Source organism: Staurois parvus, unplaced genomic scaffold (genome assembly GCF_062004578.1).
Source record: "Staurois parvus isolate SC_StPar_1 unplaced genomic scaffold, SC_StPar_1.0 ptg000154l, whole genome shotgun sequence".
Classification (NCBI taxonomy): Eukaryota; Metazoa; Chordata; class Amphibia; order Anura; family Ranidae; genus Staurois; species Staurois parvus.
In genome coordinates, this window is record NW_028317950.1 from 4,719,562 (window position 1) to 4,728,237 (window position 8,676).

The window sequence follows — 8,676 nt, forward strand, 5'->3', positions numbered from 1 at the left end:
TGGCCCTTGAAACTCATTGGCTGCCTTTTTTTCCTGTTGTCACTTGTGATACCAGTAGATGATTTTACTGTCAAGATGCCCATTTGGTGCTCTTTTTGGCTTCTCAGTGCATGGTTCTCTCTTTTTTTGGTGATGGAGGATTTTTGGCCCTTGAAACTCATTGGCTGCCTTTTTTTCCTGTTGTCACTTGTGATACCAGCAGATGATTTTACTGTCAAGATGCCCATTTGGTGCTCTTTTTGGCTTCTCAGTGTATGGTTCTCTTTTTTTTTTCGGTGATGATGGAGGATTTTTGGCCCTTGAAACTCATTGGCTGCCTTTTTTTCCTGTTGTCACTTGTGATACCAGTAAATGATTTTACTGTCAAGATGCTCGTTTGGTGCTCTTTTTGGCTTCTCTGTGCATGGTTCTCTCTTTTTTGGTGACCTAAATTTCACCAGGGATACCCCCTCTATTTTGACAGCGTGCCAGTTGTTAGTCCCTAACTTTGCATCATGGGAGGTCACATGCTCCCCATACTTGAAAGTACAAGGTATTTGGCAGCCACAAAGGGAGCATCGGGAGAGTGCTAGAGAGACCAATAAAAGGTGGCCAAGAACTGAGCTTTAAACAGACACTGTCCTTTTCCCTGAATGGACAAGGTGACAAAAATATTTTTATATGAATGTGTCATATCGACCTGTTTGAATGCTCTGTAGCGCAGGTCTTAGACCGAGTGAGAGAGCCAACACTACAAGCTGATCAGACTTTTTTTTTTGCTTGCATGGCGCTCTCTTGAGCATGCTTACAGAAAGGGAGAGCAGAGTAATGACCTTATCAATGGTCTTCTGCTCCTTCATTGTCCAATCACAGACTGTGGTGGGCTGGGATGGTCTCAAACCACCATGACCATTAGGAAAAAGGCTGTGTTGTATAAATAGAGACCGCATGGAGTTTGTTTTCTCAATCACTCAGACCCCATAATGGAAGGCTTGCAGTGAGATAACAGGATCAGCAAGTGGCAGGAAGAAAGCAGAGCCAATATGGCTGCCTTTTCTTATTTATAAAGTAGCTAACCAGAGACCTGCCTACACATGTTAAGTACCGCCAGACCCATTTTATAAACTTTACCAAAGTTGAGGCCAGGGCCTTGACTTTGTGTCTTTTGCCAGTTTATATAATGATAACCTATTCATAGGCTGATCGTATGCGCATGTATTTCTTAGAAACATTACAAGGATGACTCCCCTTTAAAAACGTGGTTATTTTTTAATATCGGGTTAGCCGAGCAATGCAATGATTTAAGCCTTCTTCTTTTTATTCCTAAATCTCTAATCCATGTTGAGCAGTATTAAATATTTCATTAGAATGACTGGGATTTGTATGCCTGTAATCATAAAAAAGAGTCATGCATGCTTAGTAACACTTTCCAGCCGGCAGGAGCTGGCCCTTGAAGAGGTTGTGATACCGGAGGTATTGTGGGGTTTCCCAGTCATGTGATCACTGTCATTGGCGATCACTTGATTGAGTGCTGGGGGCGCCAATGAGTGCAATCACTGTGCTGGGGCTGCCAATGAGTGCAATTACTATCCTAGGGGGACGCCAAGTGAGCGCACTACCAGTACAAACAAGGGACACTGGCTGTACGCATATATGCTGTAGTTTGGTGTTAAAGTCCACCACCATACAGCCATATAAATGCAAATGGCCACCATTGGGGTTAATGAGGGAAAAAAGCCAATTGTGGTAGAAGTTATTAGGCAATTACCGTCAATTGCTTCCAGTGAAGTGTAGTTGATAAAGATGTTTGTAATTTAAATATTATGATTAGATTGTTGCACTCCATTACTAAATTCTGCCCAATGCTGTGTATTATGGGATTCAGCTACCACGTAGCACTACGTCAGGGTTCATTGGGAAACGCTGGAACCAATTCTATCAGATCCTCAGATCTCTTAAGTAACTAATTATTTTACAGCTCAACACTAGGTTTGCTTCCCCCTTGGAGCACCAACCACCCGACAATTTTTAAACCCTCACAAATGCATATTCTAAATGTCTTCAGTCTTTTTTTGTGAGGTCACTGGTCCTATGTAATGACATGGTGCTGCTTTCAGCAGCATCCTCTATTGAACCCAAGTAGATGGATGACACATGCCAGGGGCACGTCCATGACAGCCTAGGCCAGTTATTCTCAACCAAAGTTCTGTGGAACCCCAGAGTTCCTCCAGAGTTAGCTAGGGGTTTCTTGAGCCCTGGCTAACTGTCCTCCCTTCTGATGGTGCCTGCATAGCTCCCAGGGTCCAGTGTCATTTGGCGGACCTAGTGACATAACTGCAAGGGTGTCATTCTGGCCACCCCTCTGGAGGTAGTGTAGCGCTACCCTCTTGAGGGCCGCCATGTTTCTAGGTCCCCCTAAACGCCACACAGCCAGGCAACCCGCATTTTTCATGTTTGCATCCACAGTCAGTGAACAATTTGTGAGCTTGGTTTTTGTTATATTAAAGGAAATAACTTAGATAGCGAATATGGGATGCCCAAATTGACTGAATCAATGCATGAGAACAACTTCCTACCTATTTACAGAAACAGATCCTGGGCTGTTCTTTTCCTTGAAAGCTGACAGTCTTTGCGGATTAGTAGCAACAGCCCCTTATGGGCTAGGGACTCTCAGCCCCTCTGAAAATCAGCTTAATTTCTTGCAAACCACATGCAGAGATGTCTCCTCTACCCTGTAGAACTGCTCCCAGCTCTACAGCCTGCATACATTACTAGCCCTTCTAGCTGCTAAAGTATTAAGAGCAATGCTGTCATTTGAAAGCTTGCTACATCTGGCAGTCTCTCCTTTTGTGGATCCCTGGGTGTGCTGATGTACTTACTCTGTCCTTTGTGCTCCCACTGCTCCCAGGCTTTGATCCTGTTCATGCTGTACTGCTGAATGGACCCTCCTGAGCCTACCCAAGTGTAGCCTAGAGGCCAGCCCCCCCTAGACCTAGGGGACACCTCCCAGGCTAACAGCAGTCTCCTCAGCACTCAATCTTTCACCCGACTCCCTTGCCAGCCTTATTGTCCCATGTTTGTGGGTTGGCCTCACCACTTTACCAAAGCCTCTAAACCTGGGATTAGTTAGACTCCCATAAATATGCAGATTAGGTCTCCACCTCTTCCAGCCACTGGCTTCTGGAAGGTTCTATGGTCCTCCAGAGCCAGGTGGAGGAGATAGAGACCCAATCTGTCAAGCCATCCAGCTTGACCTGCAATAATCTGATATTTGTCAGAGACTCACACAGTTACACTAGAGGGTGCTACAATAGCATTCTTTAGACTTGCCACCACAAACGTAAAGGGAATTTTTCCCAATGACCCATGCAGTTAAGTAACATACAGTCCCTCCCCCAGCCTGTGAAAGCCGACTGATGAGCTCATCTCTTGGTGACTCTGCTCTCTCCTCAGCAGCAGTAATCAGCATGCTCATAGATAGCACATGAACACAACTGATTGGCTCCTTATGCTGTTTCTCTTTCTTCCAATCTGAACTTTGCTGTAAGAGAGGCTGATGCCAAGTCAGATTAAAGGATTTACACTGCTTGCCTTTTAAAAAATTGTAATTAAAGTGTCCCTAAACCCTCAACATACAAAGCATGCTTACTGTGGAACCTAAAAGGGTTAATGTTCCACATTATGTAAAAAATCTGTTTGATCCTGGCTTCTCTGATCCTCCCCTTCTTCAACATTCCCCAATCCATTTGCTGATAGTACAGATCCCTAGGAGGCACTCTGCATATGCTCAGTTTGGTGTATATTTCTAGAGTGTGTTTTTTCTTTTTTTGGGGGGAGGGGTTGTTTCATGTGATCAGCACAGGATCAATCAGTGCAGCAGATGGTCAGGGGTCATGCAGCCTCATAAGACAGTCAAAGGAGAATGCAAACTTTAACGAGTGCTTGGCAGGACACTGATAGAAGTCACAAGACTGCTATATACTGCTTATGAGAAAAACCCAGAGTCCTGGGTTTAGTAACACTTTAAACACACAGAACTGTGTTTAATTGGTAACTTTTATATCTGCCTGGAGTCCGTTGTTAAGGCAAGCGAGGTTGAAGCAGTGCTGGTGGGTACACAGTTAAATGATTACTCAGTTATTTTGTTCCAAGGCTTTTAGACTGTGTAGCTGTTCTGTGAACTTGACCGTGCTTCCTGCCCACTCATTTCCTAATCTCTCTGCCTGTGTAGGTTGGATCTTTGCTTCCCATGGTTCATTATCTCTCTGGCCTGATTTCTACCAGGTATGACCTACATGTAAAACTAGTCCCAATGAAAGCCATTTGTGTGTCTGGACTTTTAAAGGGTTAATCACGTGTAATGACTTTATGTTTGTATTATCAGTTGCCTTATACTAAAGAACCCGTAGAAGCACTTAAAGCCATATAACTTGTTATAACAAATTATTTAAACTTTTTACTACATCTAACCATTGTATAGGTTTGAGAATTTTTCAAATGAGCTTATTTAAGAAAGCAGATTGCAAAGTGCAGTAACTCACAGCAACCAATCAGAATGCAGCTTACAAAATTACTTCAGAGCGTTGAAGTGTGATTGGCTGCTCTGGATTACAACGCTTTTCAAATCGTCTATTGATATTGCACAGTTTGACTGAAGAAGACAAAAAGTGGGACTAAACATTACAATTTAATGGTTTCCCAAAATGAGAAAGGCTTGGGTTGCCACTCAGGTTCCTGTGTCCAAATCCGGTGACTCCCACGTTGGGTGCTGACTTGGGAGGGGCTGATCCCAGCTCAATGTATTCAATCTGGAAGTAGGAAGCTCATCACCACACTCCAAGCTAGACCTGGTAAAAGCAGCCTTAGACTAGCTCTGTCCAAGCCACTCTCCCTGACGTGTTTTGCCTTGCCTCAGGAGCTTAGTAATGGAGGCCTAAGACACGGGGCAAAATGCGTCTGGTGTTGTCCTGTATGGAACTAGGCTGAGGCTGCTTTTACGTGAGTGACTGTTGGGTCTTGCTTGGAGTGCGGCGGGCGGGGCTTCCTTCTGCCAGGTTTCCCAAAATGGTTACACTCAGTGCATGCCATGAATGCCGTTTAATTCTCAACTAAACTGTCAAGCCATTAAATGGCCAGTGTCATAACTGATCACATGTTCAGCACCATGGCAACTGCAGATCAAACAGAGGCTAAGATGGCAGCTTCCCTGGCTGTAAAGGATAGGAGGGTTTAGTTTCACTTTAAGTTGACCATACGCACATAGACTGCATGGATGGACAAACCTCCTGCAGCTCTTGTATTATGAGAGCCAGCACTTAGTGGATGCGGGTGTTGTTTGGCCAACAATTTTCTACGCCCAGCTCCTTTCATTTTTAAAGGATGTTGGGTGGAATGGTGCCGACAGGGCTAAATGACAGTTAAAATTTTGGTAGATTTATTGGGAATTGGCCAAAATTTGCTCCTTGTATGGCCAGCTTGCCAGTGTATGGCAGCCATCGTTGACATCAGCATGATTGGATATTGGTGGAGGCCATTTTTTGAGAAGTACCAAAAACTAATGGCATCACTGAAGAAGAAATATCAAAGTTGTGGCCACCATTTAGCCAGCTATATGTAGTAGTAACAATACTATAGCATAGGTCACATCATATTGATAGCCATATTGTCAACTGAAACTCAGCCTATCACCGACTGAAAAGTTTTGTAATACTACAACCCCATAAGGCAGGGGTGTCAAACTGGCGGCCTTCCAGCTGTTGCGAAACTACAAGTCCCATCATGCCTCTGCCTTTGGGAGTTATGCTTGTAACTGTCAATCTTGCAATGCCTCATGGGACTTGTAGTTTGGCAACAGCCAGAGGGATGCCAGTTTGACACCCATGCCATAAGGCTTGAAGCCTTTTATTACCAAGACCAATATATAGCAAGTTCCGGGGATGACATCAGCTGCTGGAGACCAGATGGGCTTAAAGTGTATGTAAACCCTAAAAATGAACTTCTCTTATTTGCTCTACTTTGGTCCATTAAATATAAAATTTGAAGAGTTTTGATATATGTGTTCAAGTGTAAAAAATAATTGATCCTGCCAGAAATTAAGTGAACTTATAACTTCCTGTGCTCTCTATTTCTGCTGCACTGAAATCTCAAGCAGCTTTTTCAGCACTTCCCATTTCCCCTGTGTGGGCTACAGAACCTTTCCTCTGCGTTATAAAGAGATGAGGAGGGGTGGGGTGTCCTGTAGTCCAAATCAGGAGCTAACTACAATGCTGCTTCTCCATAGATATAGTAGGGTGAGTGAGCGTTGCCACCCTAGAACAGGAAATGTATCGCTGGCAGGATCTCTGCGTGACAATAAAGGAATAAAAGAATGAAAAAAGAAAACGATCACAGCCACCACATATAAGGACTGATAGGATGCAATACATTCTATTTTTTTTGGGGGGGGGGCATAGATACACTTTAATATTGTTTGTTTATTTAATGGCTTCCATGGTTAAGTCACAGGTACACTTTCATACACAGCAAATAAACCTGCGTGAAGATTTTGGACTGATAATTATCCGACTGAGGTGCCACAATTAAGCAGTTCACTGCCAACTCCAATTAGCCAAATGATGGCATAATTCAAAAATGTGCTTGTTCTAACAGACTATGCAATGTAATTGTCTACTGCTATTTAGCAAATCATCAAATGTGCCTTAATCATTGGTTAGAGAACCAAATGTCTTTTATTTGTTTAGATGCCAATAAATGTATAATTTCAAAATTGTGTGCTTTGTTTTGTCTCATAAACATTTACCGGGATCATTAAAGAAGAATTCACCCATGCCAGCGTCTACCATAAGGTGCAGGTATATAGAGCACGTTATAACACACTTACCTCTGGGTGTACTGTCCTCCGGAGATGTGAGGTTGAGCTCCCTGCATTGGTCCCTGCCAAGGCCATTTCCTCTCCTCTTCTTCTGCATTCACCATGTCCTTACTACACCCATTGGGTAGGCAGTGATGATGTAACTCTTGCACATGTGCTCTGAAGTCATTTTGGTATCCGACTCCATACAAATGCCACTTAAATAGGTATAGAGTGCTCAGTACAAAAGTCTCACTCCAGGGTCTATTTGAGAAATGTATTGAAGATAACAGGTAAAGTCAATGCACTTCAGGGGAAATGCCTCCCTTTCCTCGGCTGAAATTCTGGATGTACTTTAGATTGAGGCTTGTTTAACTTTTCGTGGATGCAGTTAGGGCCACAGCCAATATGCACATGAAAAAAAAAATATTGCTAGCAGGTAAGAGGTTTTTTTGGTAGAAGAGCATGATAAAATATATTCTACCAAAAGACCCCACCTACTGTCAAATTTTAGGGTTCGCTTCCAATTGGAGGTGTACACCCAATCAGTAAATCCTATATAACCACTTTAGCTCCGGAAGATTTTACCCCCTTCATGACCAGGTCATTTTTTGCTATTCAACACTGCGCTATCTCAACTGGCAATTGCACAGTCATGCTGTACCCAAATTAAATTTATGTCATGTTTTTCACACAAATAGAACTTTCTTTTGGTGGTGTTTGATCACAATTGGGGTTTTTTATTTTTTATATAAATATATCATTTATATTATATAAATGGAAAAAAAAACATTTTTGAAAAAAACAATATTTTTTACTTTTCTGCTATAAAACATATCCAATATAAAAATTTTAAAAATCTAATTTCTTCATAAATTTAGGCAAAAGTGTATGCTGCTACATGTCTTTGGTAAAAAAAATAAATCCCAATATGTGTTTTTAAATTGCTTTGCGTGAAAGTTATAGCATCTACAAATAATGGTATATGTGCTGGAATTTTTAATTTTTACACTAGTAAAGGTGGTGATCAGAGACTTATAGTGTGGCGGGCAATCTGACACTAAAGCAGGCCATACATGGGTCAAATTCTGAAATAATTTTCTTTGGAAAAATCTTTTCTAAGAATTTTCATTTGAATTTCTCACCATTAGTGGGTCACATAAATGGCTGATTTTCGTGTGACCATCAAATTTGTGTGATCGGGCATGTTGGAAAATTTTTTGAAAAACGAACGAATTTCGAATCAATGATGCGAGAATCATGCAAGAATGATAAAGCTGTGACCTGGAAAGAAAAGAAAATTCTTGGCCATGAAAATTCTTTTCTGTAGCAACATGAGGAGAAATTGAAGGCTTGGTTGGTTGAATTTCGAAATCAATGGTGGCACCATCAGATTACAAAATGCACAAAATTTCCGATTTTCTAAAGAAAATTGGTTCTGAATTCGACCCATGTATGGCCTGCATAACTTGACACTTTGTGAGACTGGCTAACTGACACTGACTTTACAAGTGACACTGATACCGTGCTAAAACTGTACACTGTTGCTTTACTAAAGACATTGGCTGGGAAGGGGTTAACATCTCGGGTTAATCAAGGGGTTAAATACATGCCTAACCATGTGTTATGTGTGCTGCTTTTTACTAAAGATTGCTTTGTTTCTCATGCCTGTTTGCAGAGATCCTTCCCTCTGTACAGAGCCCTGTGTTGTTTGCCAACACAGGGCTCTGAGCTGTAATTACACACAGCTGATCAGCAGGTCCTAGACATGAATCATTGACTGGGACCTGCTGACTAAGTCCCACTGTGTCAAATCACAGCAGAGTCATGGGTGGGGGGCCCGTGCG